The 20916-nt window shown below is 46.7% G+C and overlaps 1 protein-coding gene across 4 annotated transcripts in view; it reads right to left on the bottom strand.

Annotated features, from left to right (window-relative positions):
* Nucleotides 1-20916, bottom strand: part of RAB11FIP4 (RAB11 family interacting protein 4) — a 118350-nt gene that overhangs the window by 23997 nt on the left and 73437 nt on the right. The window contains exon 1 of one of the 4 annotated variants that reach the window (XM_027691533.1): nucleotides 7289-7416. The exons of the other annotated variants lie outside the window; for them this stretch is intronic. The gene's annotated coding sequence lies outside the window, so the exon portion shown is untranslated. Of the gene's footprint in view, nucleotides 1-7288; nucleotides 7417-20916 lie in introns of those variants that run through there. 4 annotated transcript variants of the gene reach the window in all.

Genomic DNA, 20916 nt, shown 5'->3' with positions numbered 1-20916 from the left:
GTTTCCAGTGCACATGTCATTAGCCCAAACCAGTACGAGAATGATGCCTTGAATATGAATCACTGTGTTTGTCATTCTGCTAGGCAGTTCCCTTTGTTGGCTGAGTCAAAAGAGATAAGTTGCTGCTTATGATCTTGGAAGATTCACATTTAAAAATAAAAAAACAAAAAACCCAGCCCCGAACGCTAAAATACCACCAACACAACATAGCTGCGGGTAGCTTTAAACCTGCAAGTGCTTTGCACTTTATCTAATGGGATGCTCAAGATAACTCCAAGTGCTTCACAGGCAGCCGGCCCGACTGCTTGTATAGCAACTGTTGAATATTCAGCAACAGTTTGCTCTATAGAAGCACCTGCTGCCCAGAGATCCAAGGCCACTTCACAGAAACTAATGAATTCCCTTCCTCGAAAGAGGCGATTGTGTGGCTGCATTGAAGGCAGATGAGTAAACCCAGCCTGCCTTTGCAACAGCAACCCCAAACAGAAGCAGGAGCCAGAAGACAGCGATTCCCATGGATTCCTTCTGATCCCTGTGGGTCAGGAAAGCGGTGTCAGCATTAGGTGGGTATGGGAATACAGCTCTGCCTTGCCCTGCAGTGACCTGACTGGGCTTTCCCAGGTTGGAAGCAATCCCTAAAATATGCATATAATACAGCTGAAAGCCAATAACTTGGCTGACAGACAGGCTACATGACATGCCTACATCAATACATTCACGCTGAAGAGCAAGCCTCGTTAAAATTCACTCCCATCACAGCCAAATCACCAGCACCCCTGACATTTAGACAGCTTCACAGTATGACAGAGGAGACAGGGAAGAAAAGAGCATCCAAGTATCCCACCACTGTGCAATTTGATTGGTAAGAGCTAAACCCACCGCACACGACCAGAAACAAGCAATGCCACATGCACATCAGCCATGGCACTTCCCTCGCCAGGATCGTGCCCCCAACCTGCACTCTGACAACCTGAAGCTGCTGGGTATGGGGCAGATGCCAGTCTGAGTCCCTGCACCCTCCCCATTCACTGTCTTCCCACCAAAAATGCAGGAAAAGTCACTTCACCACAACTGGAAGGGAAGAGGTACCACGTGGAGATGTGCCAGGCTTGGTGGTCTCAGATGATTGTTACTTACTGTTGCACATCCATCACAAGAGAAAATCCAGGCTCTCTCATCTTTATTTAAGCAGCCACTGCATTGGAAGGCAAATATTCTCTTAATTACTGGGTGACAAAGAAGGGTGTGAAGCGTTTCTCGCTAATGTGTTTTAGAAACAGCCACTCCTCTACAAACATTTGCATATTTACACCAAGTGGGCTGTGAACTTTTTTTAACGCCCAGGTTCTCCCCGGCATATTTCCCTTCCCTTTTCAGCTGTCAGGCAGAGGTGGGGAGGTGCTGATCTACCCTTTGATCTCGTGGGAACAGGAGAAACCGCGGAAGAGGAAAATGCAGCAGCAGTCAGCGAGACCACACGTGGGCATCTGCAGCCGTGATGTGAGCGAGCACCCGCCGGCCCTCGCCAACGTCCTGCTCTCGCCCACGACTGGCTCTCTCCCCCCACATCTGGCTCTCTCCCCCCCACGCAGCTGTGGCCGTGCACAGGGCACAGCAGGGGCTGCTGCAGGTAGGCTGCTGGGGGAGGCAGGAAGCCACAGAAACTGCTTCCATCTCCTCCTCCAGCACGGAAGAACACCAAGTCTCCCCGCATAGCTGGGAGGATAAAATCTCTCATCGGTGTGCAGAGCATGGTTATTTTACCAAGCTGTTCAAATAAGAAGCTATTTTAGGGCCATGGGTTAGTTTGCTCAATGCAAGAGCTTCCTCTGACTGTTTTGTTACTCAAATCTAATATTTGAAGTTCAGTTTAAAGCAAAGCTTCACATGCTCCTGCTGTGGGTATTGGAAGGGGTAAGTTTATTCCTAAGATCCAAATCCAGGACTGAGTGCTGGACAGAATCCTGGAAAGCCAGTGCAGAGTCCCCAGACACAGGGCAAGCTCTGCCTGAGCTGCAGTGCACTGCCAGCCTCTGCAGGATAACATCTGTATCTCACACAATTGTGCAATTCAAGGACAGCAGGTTCTGACTGAAAGACCGAGCTTCAGCTTCTGGGCTGCTCCTGCTGAAGCACACGAGCAGAGGGCACAGGGGTTCTGAAAGGCTGCTTTGTGCTCTGGCTGGGGAGTTCAAACTGACGTGCCTTTTCCAAGGCAAGGGAGAAAGGGCGTGTGCAGCCCGGAGCCAGCCAGGGAACGGCAGGAGTCAGGAGTGGTTACACTCTGCTACCTGTCACTTTAATTGGCCGTAATAGAGATGCCAGACCTCATCATGCACAGGGTCCAGATCCAAGCTCTCCTTTTCACAGGTCATTGTTTATGCTCTGAAAGTTTTAACATTAAAAGACTTTAGCAGACTGCTAATTTGATCCTCTAAAGAAAGTTAAAAAAAAAAAAAAAAAAAAAGCTCTTCCCTTTACTTTGAAGTTGTGTCCCATCACTCCCCAGGCTGCTTCCCACTGCTGGACTATCATACACTCATCAGCCATCACTGCAGGCTCATCAAAGCAAGGAGCATCCCTCTGCAGATGAAAAAAAACACCCTAATCTGCAGCGTTAGGAAAAAGAGTACATTATCTTCAGCATGAACAGGGCCAGCACATCAACCACAGAGTTCAGAACGAAACCCACCACATCGTTTGGCACCTTGTTCCAACGTTGTTTAGGGCACATTTAGCTCTGAGCTGCAAGACAGTTTCCTTTCTCTTTCACATCCCCAGTGGTGCAAAGTGTCACCGTGCTGGTACACCATGAGCATGTCACAAACACCACTCAGGAAACTCCTAAGGTGTTCACTCCAGCAAGAGCAGAGACGAGACCTAATTACCTAAGAAGTCTCTGGTACCATTTCTAGAGTGAAATGCTCGTGACTGTGCAATCTGCCAGCCCTCTGCAGACTGATCCCAGGGCCCTTCCCACACAGTGAACTGCTGGGACAGCCCACAGCAGGTACCCCCCTGCCACCCCCTGCCCTGGGACAGGACACCCTGGTCTGGCAGCTCTTGTGTTGAAATGAGCTGTGAGCAACTCAGCATCGCCTCTGCAGCGTGTGTGGGGGTGCTGCAGACCTTGGCTTATAAAAGCTGGTATGCAACTAAAAAAAATTATTCATATTTGCTTAAAAAGATCTGCGCAGCAGATAATAAATGTGACATAATTAACCCTCTTGAGAAGCCTTTGCCTTCAGATGAGACAATCTCATTCTATTTTTAAGAAGTCAGAACAGCAGTAACAGGGAGGGGGGATGGAAAACTTCAAACTCTCACCAGGGTTGGCTGCCTGGGACTGATGCTCAGACCTGACCTTGTTGAACCTGCCCCTTCAGGGCCAGTGAAGGCAGCTCTGGCACACTGTGGACAGCAGCATTTACCACTCCTTTGGCGTGGACACTCGGCAGCAAAATTAGGGAGGCCACTGTGCCCTGGGTGCCAGGTGTCACAACATCGCTCACACAGCAAACACAGAGCTGCAGCTCATGGTTAAAGGCATCCCCAAGACCCCCAGTATAAACCAGTCTTAAAACCAAGGGTCAGAGTTATGGCCAGATTACGTTATTTTGAAGCAATGTTACAAGTGAACACCTATACCATGACAGAGAGAGCTGGAGGCTACTTCCAAAGAAATGTCTTTATTCTAACCCTAAAGCAGAGTCCAGCACTCGCCTCTCAGTTCAGTTCCCTAATTAAGCAACTCTGTAGTTACAAGATGCTCTTTGAAACTGGTGTTTGCTGCTCAGGAGACAACTCAGCTCACACGCCAACATGTTTTCCTTGACAGGCCTCAAGGTCACCCAGTTGGGTGCTCAGTAAATAGCAAAAAAAACTTGCATCATCTTTGCCCGGGGGTGCTGCAGGCAAGGGGTGAAGAGTTCCTTGAGCTGACTTAGTGCTGCCCAGCCCAGTGGCTGGGTGAGGAGAAGGAGGGTATTCCTGGCACCTCCAGAGCACCATTAGGCACAAACAGCGTGAAGAACAGGAAGAAGCCGTCCCAGGCAGGAACAGTTCTGCCTGTGTCTGAGCTAATTATTTACAGGAACGCTGGTCAAATTCCCATCCCCCAAAAGAACTTGGCAATTATAATATTCGCATTTCTTTTCTATACCACTGCAAGTCTGGCCTCCAGCAAACACAGGGAAATAAAGCCATTTAAAGAAAAACAAAGAAAAAGGGATGTTTGCCTCACAAATCATATTTCTGTCTTGCCACCCACCCAGATTAGATTACACTGCAATCTCCAGAGGGGAGGGATGCTTGGGGAATGGGAGCAATTTCAGACCCCAAGAGGTAGAGAAACATCTCGAGTTTCCTCAGCACAGTAAGAAATCCAGCCATGCCTGATAATGAGTAGTTTATGTTGGCAAGCAGAGGGAAAGCATTAAGGATGTGGCTTTGCTCTAGTTTATACAGAAACACTTCCCAGAGCTCATTGGTCACTCTGAATGCAGACAAGCCTAAAAGGTAATTTACTTCACGTTTAAGAAATACTGATGTAGCTCTGAAGAGCTCCTCATTAGAAGGAGGAAGGAGCTGCAGGACCTTGGCTTCTCTTCAGCTGGTGGCTGGGCAAACCACAGGTGAAAGTGTCTCTGCTGCAGGAATAACTGGAACTGCAGCCTTTATCCAGCAAAGATCGTAAGCACTGATTTTTTAAAAAAATTTTGTCTCCTTGTCTATTTATAAAAGACATTTTATTTCTTTTTGAAGACAATCTCTCACATACCTGCTCTTCTACTTTCTTACAGTGAAGTGAATGCATTAATTGCACAAGGGCTGCCAAGCACATCACTGAGCTCCACACGTGACAAACATGAACTAAGAACCCACTGATCATAAACTCTGGCTCAGTCAACAAGCTGTGTTTTTTCACTTAATACAGTAAAATACACATAAGGCAGGAGATATTTCTACCCTTGGACCTGCACAGACAAAGCAGATGGGGACCAAGTAGAAATCATTTACAACAACATTAATTTGCACACTGAAAACACAATTCAAAGCAGAGCCATATGCAGAGACCCCCTACTACTAACCAGCAGTATTTGCTGCAACACAGTGCCCAAAGCACTGTTTTATGTTGTCAGGAAGAACTCACAGAGCCTGTCTTATGTTCAGTGTAGCAACCAACCTATATGACTAAAGGAAGAACAAAAGGAATGACACTATTATGCTGCAATTCAGAATTTAAGGGGTCAGCTACCCAGACATGGCGAGCACTTGAGAATATTAATGTTTGGATAATGGTTAATTCAGCAGAAACTCACCATTAGTTTTATAACCATTTAAAACATTTCACTAGGACACTATTCAAAAAAGACTGAGAGTTAAGATCAAGCCATGGTCAATACATGCAACAGTACTGGTTAATCAATAACTGGAGCAGAGTGATTCCATTCCCCCTGCTATTTTGGCATGGGAAGTGTTTTGTTTTGCAGGCTTTGCACATGGCAGAGATTCCCCAACCACGCTGGTGGTAAGAGCCCTGACAAGGCAACCACAGCTGAGGAACATCTGCACATCAGGTGGCTTCTGGGAGACCTGCTGCTGTTTGCAGTAATTCTTCAAATAACAAACTTAAAAGAAGCCTATTAAAAGAGTATTTAAAACTGCTCGGAGGCTGCCACATCTAGTGTTGGGTACAGCTCAAGCTCCTCTCAGTTTGGGCAGATGCTGCCAAACAGCCAGTGGAAATTCCAGTCTGTCCTTCTGTACCCAGTTGCATGAATAATATTCCCTAGTACTGCAGATATCTGTTGGTGACTCCATGTTACTCTACACCTGCCCAAAAATCAGAAGGTCCACAGGCAGAAAAATCACAGTTAGGACAGGGCAATCTGATCCCAACACTGGAGCAACCCCACATTCAGAGTGTCAGATATCTGAGTGCAGTAAGTTTGTTTTCAACAGAAGCAGTTATGACAGCATGTCAAAAGGGAGCAAAATGATCACAAATTATACCGGTATAAAGGCCTGGATACAGGTACCAGAGAGTCCACCTTCAGGGAGCCTGTTCTGAACCCCTTTCAGAAGTTTTCTCTCCTCTGTGCCTCCTCCTTAACGTAAGTTGATAAATCAGGCAAATAACGTGAGGATAAATTGTTACCTGTGTCCCCAAAGCCACTAACCTCACAAATCTGCCACAAGCGATGAAGGTATTGCTACCAACCAAAGCAACAACATTGAACTGCCACTCCAAAATCAGCAGTAGCACAACACACAGAGCAAGGACGGCGTTTGCTTGCCCCAGGATCTCTGTCACAGGTCACTTCTGCATAACAGGAAAGCGAAATTGCTCTTCTCCATTTCAGAGACGCGACAAACAACTGCAGCCCAGGAACTGTTCACAAAGTCTACACTCCCAGCACTGAAAGCTTCAGAGGAACATCTCTGCTGCGAGCTGCCTTCTTATGCTGCCAGGCACATCTCACACAGGCCCATTAGGGCAACACGGGTCCCACACGAGGGCTACAGGCAGCGTCTGTAGTTCCAGCACAGACTGTCGTGACAGCCACACACCAACCACAAATCATTTTTTCCTGCCTATGTCACCAGCATCCCAGAGCCAGCAAATGCATTCCGAACCACAAGTGGGTATTAAAAACATTCAACAACAAGTAATGGCAATCCAAACACGTTGCCAGTGCCACTGAAAATAATTACAGAACGAGCCCCTTGCTTGTGTTCATCCTTAAAAAGTAGTCTTTTCCTCCTCTTCCCCTTGTAAAAGGTTAAATCCCAGATATTTGGGCACCTCCAGGTGATAGAGCTGAGTGCTATATGAGGCTCAGCTCCGCGGGAAGACACCCCTTCCTCCCCAACACCCCCATTTCACCCCACACGGCTGCTGACAGCCACGTATGGTTTGGCGCCTTCCCATATAATAGTATCCCCAGGACCTGCTCACTTCCACATAGAACCCAACCTTCCAGCACACACAACTCCGGAGCGAAAAACCCCTCCTTTGGCAAACAAGAAAAAAAAAAACAGCGGAGTTTCGCGTCGCTCTACCTGCAATTCCCCGCATTTCACGAAAACGCGGACACCGCAGCAAGAAGCTCAGAGACGTTTTTCCCCCCGGCTCCTCGATCCCCACCACCGCCGCGCGGCCTCACGGATCCCCCCCTTCCATCACGAATCCTCCCGTCCTGACGCCGCAGCTCCGGAGGGGCAGAAGCTGCGGCGTGGAAACCCCCCCTCACCCCAAAAACACCGCCGAGAACTTCCTCCTCACCCCGCACGGAGACACCGACCGCTGCTGCTGCCGCTTCTTCCTCCTCGCCTGCTCTGTGCTGCCCGTACCTGGCGCGGCGCCGGGAGGTCGGTGCGGTGCCCACGCCCCGTCCCCGCCCCGCAGAGGGGGCGGGCGGAGTGCGGGGGGCGGCGGGGCGGGCAACAGTTGGAGCATCCCCGCCCCGCCGTTGCCAAGCGACGCGGAGGGTCCGGGCGGAGGCGTTTGGTACCCGCGGACCCGCGACAGACATCGGAGCGCGGGGTCCGCCCGTCGGTCCCCGTCCCCCGCGGGTCGCCTGCGGTTGGGTGTTGTGCTGGGGTGGGTGGGGGGGTGGGAGCGGTGCGTGCCCGACCTCGCTGGTGGGTTTAGCTGCGCTCCGGTTTTGCTCAAAAATAATTCGATGTCGCTCAGAATTATTCGTAATTAAAATCAGCCGTGATTTGCTACTGAGAGGGGAAAGCTGCTTGGGGTTCCTGAGAAATGAAGTGCGGCTTAAAACCTTAGTAATTCTCTATATATTATATAATTTATATTTATATATACACACACATATATATATATTACATATAATGTTTATATGCAACTGTGTTTATAAAATATATATTAATTATATATTTATATGAAATTTCTATGGTTTTATATAATTATGTGTGTACATGACACAAGTTGCCCAGAGAAGCTGTGGCTGCCCCATCCCTGGAAGTGTTCAAGGCCAGGTTGGACAAGGCTCTGAGCAACCTGGTCTAGTGGAAGGTGTCCCTGCCCACGGCACGGGGATTTTAAGGAGATGATCTTTAAGGCCCTGTCCAACCCAAACCATTCTATGATTCTATGTGTGTATATATATGTATATATCTATATCTTTATATATCTATATCAGTGCTCAAGCCTATGGTGGGCAGAGACCTGTTCTCTGTGGGGAGGAGGTTGCAGTGAGAAGGTCACAGAGCAGATCTGGGTGAGGGCAGGTAAAGCATTGCCTCACTCCAGGCACTGCACCCACCAGCCTTCCCCCCCCCCCCCAGAACATGGACAACTTTCCTGCAGGTGGTGAGTCTGCAGGAACACGTCTGAAACACCAACAGAGGAATTTTTAAGAACCAGTTTTGGTTTTCTGATGCCTAGTAAGTGAAGGGCCTGCCCTGGCAGACATGGCTGTCAGGTCCCCAGGCAGGGACAGTCTCTGGGGACATCAGAGTTCACTGGGGATCACCTCACCTGCCTGGTGTTCCCTCAATCCTACAGCAGAGTGATGATAAAACATATCTACGGCCTTCCCGTTATGGTGGTGCCAGGCTAAAGCACCCTCAGTGTGCTGCAAAGCAAAACAGATCCTGTTAGGAAGTGATGTCTGTTTTGTCCTTGATTTTAATCCCTTTAGTTACAAGATAAAGAGAAGCAAAACAGAAAGGCTGAGAACAGTCACACTGACTTCGCTATTTTACATTCACTTCACTTAGAAGTTGTGTAACTTCCTTTTTCGCAACACCTCGAAAGAACTGTGTTTGCTGTGCTGTCTGATCTTCAGCTGGCCTGATCTTCATCTCAATGGAGAAAAGAATAAATAAAGAAAATCTGTTTCTGTGGCTTTGCAGCAGAGGACTCTGAGGCAGAAGGGGTTATTATTTCCACAGAACTCCTGTCTAGGGGCCTAACCCTGCCCTCACTGACTGTGACACTGCTGTATCACACATGCAGACAAGCACCTCCCTCCCAACCTTAAGGTACTGAAAGACTTGGAAAAGGAAAGAATTCCCAGTCGTTACCCGGCCATTGGATCCGGCCATATTCCAAAACCTGTTTTTAAAGTTACCTACAGGTGTTTCAAAGGAGGCAAAGCTCTTCAGGTTGCACTTTAGTAACAGTGCTCATATACAGAGTTATAGAGATGCTGTAAATGTAAGTCATTGAAAGATCATTGTACTTTATACTTCTGTCCTCAAATCTTTTGGATTTCACTGTGTCCAAAGACAGGGCATTTTCCAGAGAGGCCCGAGAGTTACTTGAAGCAGGGGATAAGGAAATTCTCACAAACAGACCAAAGCAGGCAGACACAAGCCCACCAGACAAACCCATCTACCAGCTTAACATCTCATGTCCCAGGTACTGCCTGAGCCTGCCCTCGTTTTCGTCACAGCCAGTGACTCCTAAGTGTGAAATATTGCAGTTCAAAAAGTGAAAGAAGAGAAAGAAATTCATTAGCCTCGATTCTCACATGCAACGCTTAAAGCAATCACTGAACTTGACCCTTTATGCAGTTCACTGAAGGAAAAAGAAAAGAATTCCCTCTCTGCTGAGCAGGGAAGCGTTGGAAGGGTGGGGGATGCCTTAGGTTTGGCGTAACAGCAACAGATGAAAGCGAAGTGCAGCTTCAGCCAGCACAGGCTCTGTCCCCACGTGTCCAGGGAGGTCACTGGGACCCAGCAGGGCTCAGCTCGGGGCGGGTCCCTGTACACACAGGACCCAGCAGACCCTGAGCTCCCTGCGGTGGCAGCTGGGCTCCAGACCCTTCCTGTTTGGGAGCTCTCCTGGGAAGCTGATAAGCTGATAATGAACGGTGTAACAGCGATCAAAAACACCTCCCAGACATCCTTCTATTCATTAATCTAAACGAACGGGAAAGCACTTTTCTACAAGACAGATCTAGGGACAGAAAACCGCACTGCTTATTAAATAGGGCACTTCTAAAATCTGCTTTTCCTTTCAGTATTCAATTTGAAAGAGACAGTTGTATGTCAGGGGTTCACTGCAGAATAAACAACGACCTTAAATGAAATAATTACCTGCACAGTACATTTTGTAATGGTTTCCTGAAAGATGCAAGTCAGAAGTGTTTGTATTGTTACAGGGATTAGGCAGCATTACAGATATTGTGAAATGGTTCCTGACACTTACAGAACCATTAACCAACACAGCTCGACTTCCAATAGCTTGTGATGAGCAAAACATAAAATAAGCATTAAGCAGATAAAGCAGCAACAGTTAAAATGAATATTATAATAGAGATGTTAAGAACAAAAGCACAACTGTGTGGCACACCAGCTGAATGTACTACTCACTTTGCTACCCAGGGCTTTGCCATTTATTACACAGTAATAACTGAGAAGGCACAAATCTCTCACTGAGAGAAGTGTTTCTCATAAAGGTCCTAGAAAACCTACAGGGTTTAGACAATCACTGCTTATTAAACAATGACTGTATAAAATCTTTATTTAGTAATAACCCTAACTATAATACAGGTCCATTTCTCACCTCATTAAAGCTAAGCCTGATTAAGTGGAGATTGTTATAAACTGTCTTTGATCTCCATTGAGACACAAACCTTATTTTTACATATTTCATGGTGAAGTGACAATTTTCTGTTTGATATGACTCACGATTCGTTTCCTACAAAGGGAAATGCTGAGCACACTGTCACGGCTGAGGGAGGGCAGGTGGCCATCACTGGCTTCTCTTGAAGGAACGAGGACTAATTTTGGGAGTGACACAGACCTCCAAGTGCTTCATGCCCAGGAGCAGCAGGGGTGCACGTCTGCCCAGGGCAGCAGTTTGGTACCACCGGCAGCTGCAACTCCACTGAGTCAGCGCCACAGGAGGAGACGTTGCGTGATAACATTTTTCCCATCCGAGGCTGGAGTCTATTCTCTTGTCATGATTTCAGGCAGCTGAGGGATTTGTGCAGGTTCGTAATTGCTCAGATGACCACAGACACTGAAATTCGCTCCAGGCTTCGTGCGTAGTTTGCATGAACAGGATCTGCACATGGAGACCCTCTTGAGCGTGGTTATTTGGGTATTCTGTGACTCCATCAGCAGCAGAATTGCTGCTTTTCAAAGGAAAGCCCTACGGTGGCAGATGTGCTCATCCAGTGCCTTAATAGCTGGCCCCTGAAAATGGCAGGGCGTTCCTTCACACCCGGTTTCTATCTTAATTCATCTTGTTTTTCCCTAAATCCCACCTGCCATATGCCTACTTCTACAAAGAGGTGTTTGAAATACTCTTTGTGCACTCTTGACTCCTGTCCAGGATTTGAGGTGGGATTCACTGATAATTACCTGTTAACAGAGAGTAAACTTTTATCCTCATTACCACAGGAAAGAAAAGAGATGGTTATACTGGCAAAAGGATGCTTAGTACTGCCAGATCCCACAGACAATGCTATGCAGAAGAATGCCAGAGGAGATTTGGGAAAAATATTTGTATTTGGGTGCTTAAGGGGAAGATTGCTGAATACACAACTGCCTAAAGTCACAATCACTGCTGACTCCTTCCCTGTGAAGGGGGAGAGGCATGGCAGGGGGTTGGAATGAGATGATGTTCAAGGTCCCTTCCAACCCAAACCACTCTATGATCCCACGATCCGATGATTTCCAGCAGCACCCAGAGTCCCTGCTGAAACCAGAGGCTCCTGGCCAGGAAACGCTGGGCAGGGTGTGTGGCTGAAAGGGTTTAAGGCAGGACAACCTGCTGATCTGGTGCAAAGCACCGCAATTTCTCTGGAGCAATTCTGAACAAAGGCTGGCACCTCCTCTGCTGTTCCAGGGGCAGAATGCTTCCTCTGAATCTCACTAACTCATCACTCACAGGCGAGTCACCCTAATGACAAGAAACTGGAGCTGAAATGTGAAGAACAGAGACTAATTAATAATGAAGATAATGAGATCACTGGAATGTATATACCAAACCTGCATCTTAATTATCTCATGAAAACTGGCAACTCCAATCATGCTTCAAGAGCCTTTAATCATGCTCTCTCTGATGAATATTGGTGGCTATTTTGCAGAGACATATGTAAAAATACCTTTTGTATAGGGTTTTTCCCCTACAATAAGAGCCAGCCAAGTTACTACTGCGTGTAACTGCTCTGCTTCAAAATGAGATATCGCAGACTTGTAATTACAGCTGGCCTGATCTTCATCTCATCTACTCTCATCTTATTTTGGAGTGCTTCCTTTGAAGGAAATGCAGCAAGTCTGGTGTGAATTACTGCAGTATTATTATGAATCCCTTTTATTATGACAGAACAAACCAAGAATGATCCCTAATTAAGCTAAGAAGTTTCTGCAGAAACAGGGAGCGTACAGTCCCTGCCCCAAAGACCTTACAATTAGGATAGGCAAAGACAGACTTTGAGGTAGGGAAAAGGGGACAGAGGGAATGCAGAATGAGCTCACTCCAGACTACAATTTGTTCCCATGACTTGCTTGAAGGGGAGGCTGGGAGAAGGCTGAGATAGGATGAACACAGGAGAAGTGTGGAGCTGGTGAGATGAAGACTGTAGAGGGGGAAGAAGCAGGCTGCATTTACAGCCAACAGAGCCTATCCAGAACTTTCTGCAGTTTTCTCCCTGCCCTCCCCATCCCTTCACCCCTGGATGGGGTGAGGAGGTCAGCTCCAAACTACAGCTGCACAGGAACATTGCTCTGAGTGAAGCGGGCTCAGCTCAACCCCTGCTCCCACTCCCCAAAAAACAAGACCCCAAGTGTCTGCAGAGAGGCTTATTTTAGTAAGTGAGGGAGCAGCTCTTCAGACTCCACACCATGGGGCAGACCAGGGGGGTCTGCTCTCCCCACAACCTTTAACATCAGTGAGAGCAGAGCTCCTGCTTGTGTCCTACCCTCAGGAGCAGGGCAGGCAGCCAGGCACATCAAACAGCTCGGGTCAAACAGGGCTCACAGGAGAAGGTCTCTGTGCAAGACAAGAGCACCAAAGGCAGGATGGGGCTGGCTGAGGGCCCATTAGCATCAATTCCTTGGGCCTCTAATGAAGCTGGACCTGACTCTGTGACACCCAATTACAGCACAAAGACATTTTGGGGGCCTTACCCACTGCTCTCTCTAGAGAGGAGCTACTTGTAACCTTTTTGCCATCCGCAGGTTACACTTTAGTTGCTTAATGAGGCTGCGTTTGGAGAGATTTTCTGTGTTCCTCTCCGAAACCCCTCATGAGAGACAAGTAGTCAAGATCTGTGAGTCCAAAGGCCAGATAATGGAACAGGATACGCCTTCCCCTCTGAAAAGCAGTTTATTTTTTGTTCATCACCGCAACTGTACCACTGGCATTTTTTTGTATCAAGCCCTGAAGGTGCTTCATAATGGTAGCTGTGAATCCACGATTAAAGCACCTTTGCCAAAAGCATTACAAAAATATGCCAGACACAAAATCTGCTCTATTTAGCCTTTGTCAAAATGCCCAATAATAAGGAATAAAATTAAACAACAGGCTATGTGAGCACTTTCAAGCGAAAAATACACAGTGTGTCCTTTAGAAATGAGCTGGGAGGGCTCTGCAGACCGAGAGCATGGACACGTTCACTGTGCAGGTAAGAGCACAGAAGATGGCAAGGAAAGTGTGAGCATCCCTGAGCCACCCCAGAGCTTAAACCAAGGGGGAGCCAAGCAGAAAGATGGAATCACATTTAATCAGCTGTCTCTGCTCTGGCAAACTGACTCTGCTCCTCCGTGGCTCCAGGAGTTATTGCCCTACCTGAGCAAGCAACTGGCCAGGACTCAGGTGAGCCTGGGGCTGTGGATGGAGCTGGGGGTTCTGGCAGCCCCTCTGACAGATGTCTTGGATTCTGCTGGATTCTGCTTTGCATGGTGTGCAGAAGACAGGCTGCTGCCTGGAGAACACACCTTTTGGTAGTTTCAGCTCTGAGAATATTTTCATGACGTTTTTAAGCTTTTAGCCTCTACCCCATATAACACACCCTGTTAGCAGAGGAAAAGAAAAAGCATCAGCTGTCCAGGACAAGAATAATTCATGCTGACCAGTAGCTAATATTTCTCTCATGACACATGCTAAGAGCAAGGCTGCAGAACAGAACATCCTAAAGCAAGGGAAAGGCTGTACTGAGCTCACGGGTGCAACATTTTGGTCCTATGGCCTGTTTGCATTAACGCATCTCTTTAATCACACAATCACACGCTACTTCCCACTGGTCTGGATGTGTTCAGGACACAGGCTGGATGGTGCTCAGTTTATCAGCCACTATTCAATATCTGCTTTAGTCTCTTGATCAAAGTGTAGCTTCATGTCTTATTTATGGCTACTACTAACAGCCTGCTCTGTAGACAGAACTATTTATTTCCCCCCAAGCTTTTCTGTGGTGTTCATCACTCTGACATCTGAGTGCTCTGCAACGATTAATTTATCTTCATAGAGTCTCTTCAAAATGAGAGAAGATGGTATTCCCATTTCACAGATCAGGAGCTGTTGCACAGACAGATTGAGGTCAAACATTTCCACTCATGATAGGTCCTAGTCTGAAATGCCTCAGATCTAAATTTTTTTAGGTATCTTCAAATATAATGCCAAAACAAAAATCTTCTGGTTTGTGTGTTCAAATAGAGCTCTGACTGGCTTCTTACAAAGTCAGGCACAAGAACAGGGGAGGATTAGGGACTGTGAATGCTGGTCACCAGAAAGGATGAAAGCTTTCCAACCACCAGTCTCAGGAATACTGAAAACCAACACAGATAACCCATGTGAATTTATTAGAGCCTTTGATGAAGCAGCAAAGTATACCTTAAAAAACTATACACATAGAGACCTTCTCTGCCTTTACAACACAGGACCAAATCCTGAGAGCACAGTTTAAGGTAGGGAGAATTGCAGGTTCTCTCCACTTCTTGGGGTCTGGCCCATTAAGCACGGAAAAAACCCCAGAAAGCTTTGTAGTGTAGAAGACCACCCTGGGAAGGGAAGCTTTTGTTTTATCACTGTGCTAAAAGCATCTGTGGATCAAATGTGCCAGTATCACTTTACAGCATGAAAACGCCGCCCAGGGGACTCTCAAGACTCATCTTTTCAAACGCTGATACTTCTTTGTCAGTTTTAATAAAGGACAGCTACAAAAACAATGTGGGCCATGTGGTCCCAATGAAGCAGAGACCGTGGCAATCAATAACAGAAACAATCTGCACTTCCTTGCTGGGAGAATTTGCTTTTAGCAGCCACATCTATATGACAAGACATTACTCCAGACCTCCCTTCAATTTTTATTTGGACAATGAGCCCACTGTGCCCAAAGCACATCTGTGCTTATGGAGATGTGCAAATCCAGGACAGTGTTCAGACTGATAACATGACCATGCAACATATGATGATGGATCACAGCTTGCAGGATATGTTTGATCCTCCCTCTTCTATCCTAAAATGGACACTTTTCTACCTCAAAAGAAAACTCCTCTGTCAAAATGTTGACTTTTAGTGAAATACAGATGTTATTTTCTGCTTCATCTCATGATCTCTTTCACACAAGGCCTCAGAAGTGCCCTCCTGGCTCAGCACACAGGTCTGCCCAACACAAGCTCCTGTCTCCAGCCCCAGTTTTTAGAGATGGATGAGGTAGGTGTGTACAGTAAGGAAAGACAACAAACCTGGGGAGAGGAATGATACAGAAGTTTAAAGAAAGCCTTTTTCATTTGTTATTCCTGAAAGACACCAAACCATGGGAAATGCCATGGGAAATGCTTTTTAGTTGAGAACCCAGATACATCTCAGGCCCCAGACTGTATATTATTTATATAATTTAAATTACATTGCAGATCAAAGTTTTATTTGCTTGGAAAATTGCAGCTGAGGCCATTCACCTTTTCTGTCTTATCAATCCAGTGCCATCTTCCTGTAGCACATATGTAGTAATGGGACTCCTTAAGCAGAGCTGGTCCTCCAGCCCAGTGCCACCAACACCAGGAACTGGCTGTCACCAGGGAAAACACCCATGGGGAACAAGATGGCCTTGACTCAGCCCCTGGCACTGCCAGCTGTGGTCTCTCCATGCAGGCTGAGTGAGGAGCTGTCTGACAGAAGGATGAGCAGGTTGCAAAGTGCAGGAGCTGAACTGCCTGCAGTGTGTGACCATTTCCACCAGGTTAAGGTGCAGCTCTGCCTGGGCTCTGCTTTCTCACAGGGATCTGGCAGTGCCAGCACTGAGCACTGCAGGGCCTTCCCTGCCAGCTGAGCTCCATCCTCTCCTGTCACCTGGTGACAACACAGTGTGACAGACCCCAGCATCTCAGCCCTTGCAGTCCCTGGGTCTCCATGGATACAAGAGAGACGTGAACTGGTCTGGTTCCTGTGACTCTGCAGTTCACTCAGCTGCTGCGTCCCTGATCTTTCACTTTTTGGCAGATTCCTGGCTCTTTGCTCCACCAAATGAGGAACCAGATGTTTCCACTTCCTTCTGACCAAGAGTCACTGCTCCAGTTGTGAGCAGAGGAGCTGCCTTGTCAGGGTAAGCACCTTTCAGTAACTAATATCAATAAAATCATTTCAGTCCAAGTTGCAGCTGCTGCACATTTGTATATGTCTGGTTCAGGATTACTTTTGAGTTCAGGATCTTGAGTCATGCAGAATGTCAGGAATGGGCTCAATCATCAGTTGTATCCAGAACACAATTCTCATTCTGGGATATGGCTAAAAAAGCCAGCAACCACTAAAATATTAACATATGGATGGAAAACCCTCACTATTTTCTACAAGTAATGCCTACAAAGCATTTCAGAGCCATGGTTGGATATTACAGAGGGAAGTCCAATCTCAGTAAGAAACATACAGATTGTAATTTAAAAGTCACACACGGACAGTCTCATCATCTGAAACATGAATTCTGTCCTTAACGACTCAGTACAGACATCAAAACGATCCAATTTCCAACCTGGACCATCCCTAGCACATTCTTTTAGCTTTGTGATTTGTGGTTCCTATTCATCACCCATCCCCATTCATACTGAAATCTAGCAAGTCAGGTACTTCCATCAGCTCTGCACTGCAGCAGGAAGAGACAGCAAGTCAATTTTCTGTGGCATCAGAGAATGACAACTCAATGCTTTCCATGACATTTCATTTTGGTGGATTTTAATCTTGTCCCTGAGAGACAGGAGCTGACAGCCATTTCTGGTTTGTTTTTTTTTTTTTTTGAACTCACAGATGCATAATAAGGAGAAGGTCAGTGGGAAGAGAGAAAGAAAACAAGATTTTTGCATGGTGAAAGTGGTGCTTTGGAAAACCACCTTTCAAATCTCCAGTGAGACAAAAACAGAGAGAAAAGATACAGGCAGAAAGCTTTTTTATCAAACCTTGCAAGCAGAATTCTGCCTGCTTCCCCCATGCCACCCTTGCCCAGCCATCAGATCCCTCTCCCAGGATTCTGTTCTGATATAAGCCAAGATCCAGATTCGAGGCTCCCGGGGGCAAAGCACTGTACTGACATTAACCAGCATGAAAACCTGGAGTTAAGTCAACAGAGTTCAGGGAACATGGAGAGAATGGACAGCAAAGGGGATTCACCTCAAAATGGAGCATCTGTAAACTAATGGACTCACTTTGCTCCCCAGGTATTTTCACTTCAAAGGAACATAAAAACACTTACAAAACTCTTGTCTTGATACTACAGCAAACAGCTCCACAAGGGCTATGACAAACCAACCACCTAATGCAGATGAGAAAGCAACAGGGATTTTTCTTGTACAGTCATTTCATGTTCTGCCCTTTGCTCCGGCCCAGCCAACTAGAGACAGAGCCTCTCGGGACACAAAAAAGCCCAAGATCCCAGACCATAAGACATAAAAACATTTCTGTGCACTGATTGCCTCCTCACAATAACCTCATTATCACAGCTGTCAGTCACCAGCACAAACCAGTCACCAGCATGGGAACTACTGACAGGAGATGCTCACCCTCAAACACATTCCCTGCCTGGAACAACACAGCTTTAATACCACCACAGGCTCCTCAAAGCCACAGTGGCAGTGTCCTGTCCCTCCCCTGCAAGGGGCTGGAAGGGTCACATGCAGAGATTCCCTTTGGCTCTGTGACACACTGCAGGGCTGCAGTTTACAGCTCCTTCCATTCCACACCGAGCTAGCACTCCTATGAAGATAATTATTTAAGAACCAGATGCACACACTGCCTTTTAGATTCACGTCTCACAACAGTGATGTCCTGTGATCAGGCTGAAAAATTTAAGGGCCTTTTTTCTTATGGATTTCCCAGCACATAAATCTTGTATTCCCCATCTTATCTAAAATGACCATTATTAATCATTCACCTCGTGCACGATCTCTCTGTTTTATTCAAGTCCTTGATGTACTGATAAGGGGAGGCTAAATTCCTGACCATGCCGATATGAGGCTGGATTCATCACTCATGTCCAGTTCTGATCTCAGTACTCCTCAGCCACTGCTCAATACAGGGGTGTTACAGTGAGCATTTGGTCCTGATTTATTGACCTGAACAAGTGAAGTGTTTTTAACAACTTTCAGAAAAACGCTGTTATCATTTTAAAATCAGCAAAAAATCTTTCCCAAGGCAGAGATTTTTAAAAACCTGCCAAATCCCCTGAACATACAGTGCCTGAATCAGAAACTGCAACAGATGGAACTGGAGGGCTTTTTTAGTATTGTCTATTAATAAGTGCAAATGTTCACAATGACAAATGCAATGTATTTTTAGTCTGCTCTGGGATAGTAGCCTGGTCTTAATCAGCACTTTTTGTCAAACTTCCCGCTTTGACACAAACCCACAATACTCCAGTTGAGAGGCTGAGTGTGCAGATACACAACCACCAGTTCTTTCAGCCCCATGTTCCTGTTTCAGAGTAAGGTCTGTAAACACTCACACTGGTCTGACTACCTGCCAGGGGGGCCTGTCCTTCCACCTGCCCTTATTTCTCTCCCAGCACTCAACAATATTTTTATAACTGTGATTGCTCCATGGCTATATCTTAGTTAACCTGGAATTACTCCAGTGTAAATCAACTCAGAATCAGGCTTTGCTACCAAAATGACTGGATTAAGTCATGACACAGTTAAGTAGGAGGACCTGGCTCTGTACTGTAAACATCACAAATGCAAATGTCTTTAATAAAGTCAAATCTTTCGTTGTTATTTTTCACAGTAAAAACCAGGCAGCAGTGAGGAGGGAAGGGGTGGCTTTAAGCAATCTAAGCCTCAGGAGCACAGATCAACATGTGCAGGGGGTCCCAGTCACCTTCTGTCTTTGCCATGTCTTTAATTCCCACACCTAATTCCCTCCACCAACACCTCCAACAGCCCAACACAGTGAAACGTCCCCTCCATGCTGTGAAACTTGGCTGCAAGCAATACAAATATTTTGAATCTGAGTCCTGTGGCCTTTTCCCCAGGTTTACACATCCAATCTTAATGGTTTCCAAAAGAACACTGTGGCAAACATAAACTGTGACAGGTTTGACAAATGCCAGCTGACGTAAAATGGACCTACTGTGTGTGTGTTTAACTGGAAGCAGTCAGAGTCTCATGTCTGGGGTTTGTGGTTTCTTCTGGGATCAATGCAACAGTTTCTACATACCATGAGTTTATTCCAGTAGGAGCTCATTTTTATACAGAGAGCACCAGAAAGGACATGGGGACACCTGGGGTTATTTCAGAGGGAGCCTGCACAGGTGGTTCTGTGCTGCTCACCTGCAGTGCTGCTGTTCTGTGGATAAACAGCTGCATTGATCTCCCAAAACCGCCCAGGAGAAGCTTTGCTCAGTAACTGGCCTTTGGGAGGTGCTGTCTGGTGCTGCAGGGCAGACACGGGAGAACAAGGGAGGAAGATTCAGGGCAACACAGCTTGGACATTTGTCATTTCATAACACTTGCATGAAAAGGAAGAGTAGCTACTGCTATTTCACTGCAAAAAAATCTGACAGAGAGAGGCTGTGCTTCTAAAGGTGTTTACAGCCACAGCCCAGTGAATAAGAAGTATTTCAGTATTGGAGCAGTTAATAGAGGCACAAAGTAGGAAAGCTGGGCAAGGAGAACAAGTGCCTTGAGTAACAGGGCTCTGATGGGATGGAGGCTGCACAGGACTAAAATCATCCTCATCCTCATCAAAAATTTGGCTTCACTCTTTCCCTCCTCCCTGAGCAATGGGAAGCTCTGGGGTGAGAGGATTTCACATGATTCATTTTCTGCTGTGGCAGAGAGGATGTGTTTCCTCCTCCACCTGTGCTTTTGTTCACTGGTGCTCAGACAAACCACCAAGCCGTGGGCAGCGACCTGGAGTGAGAGCAGCACTCTGAATCCCAGCACAGCAGTTATTTATGAGGGTGGCTGACTGCACCAATTGCCTTTCCTTCCCAAGGGATATTGCCATTTTATCATTAAATCACTGTCAACATCAAAGCTGGCAGTCTCCCCAAGGCCTGAACAAAGTACATCACAGAGCTCCCCAGTTGAAACCAATGTTTCAGCTGCTGCTCCTGGGAAAAGTGATGATTTTTTTGATATTCAAATATGCTAAAATGAGCTGGCCACCAGACACACCCACAATGACCCAGTGAGCACCAGCACTTCTGCCCAACCTGGTCTAAAAGCTACTGACATCAGTAGCAAACCTTCCTTTCCTTAAAGACACTTTTTGCCTTAGCCCTGAAAACCCTCATTCACTCATGCTGAGTCCCAACTACATTTCTTGAGCATCTCTGTTGGTTTAATCAACCTGTGCCCTGCCTGGGGACAGTGCTGACCACGTGAGCTCCTCCAGGGAGGCTGAATGTCCCCCCAAGGCTGGGAGATGACGCTGGAAACTTCTGGTGCCCTTCGGCCACCAAGCTTAATGGGGAACAGAAAGTGTGTCCTACCAGACCACTTTGCTCC

This window comes from Neopelma chrysocephalum, unplaced genomic scaffold (genome assembly GCF_003984885.1).
Source record: "Neopelma chrysocephalum unplaced genomic scaffold, ASM398488v2 Primary Assembly neopelma1_84, whole genome shotgun sequence".
Classification (NCBI taxonomy): domain Eukaryota; kingdom Metazoa; phylum Chordata; class Aves; order Passeriformes; family Pipridae; genus Neopelma; species Neopelma chrysocephalum.
This window is presented reverse-complemented; position numbering and strand designations above follow the sequence as displayed.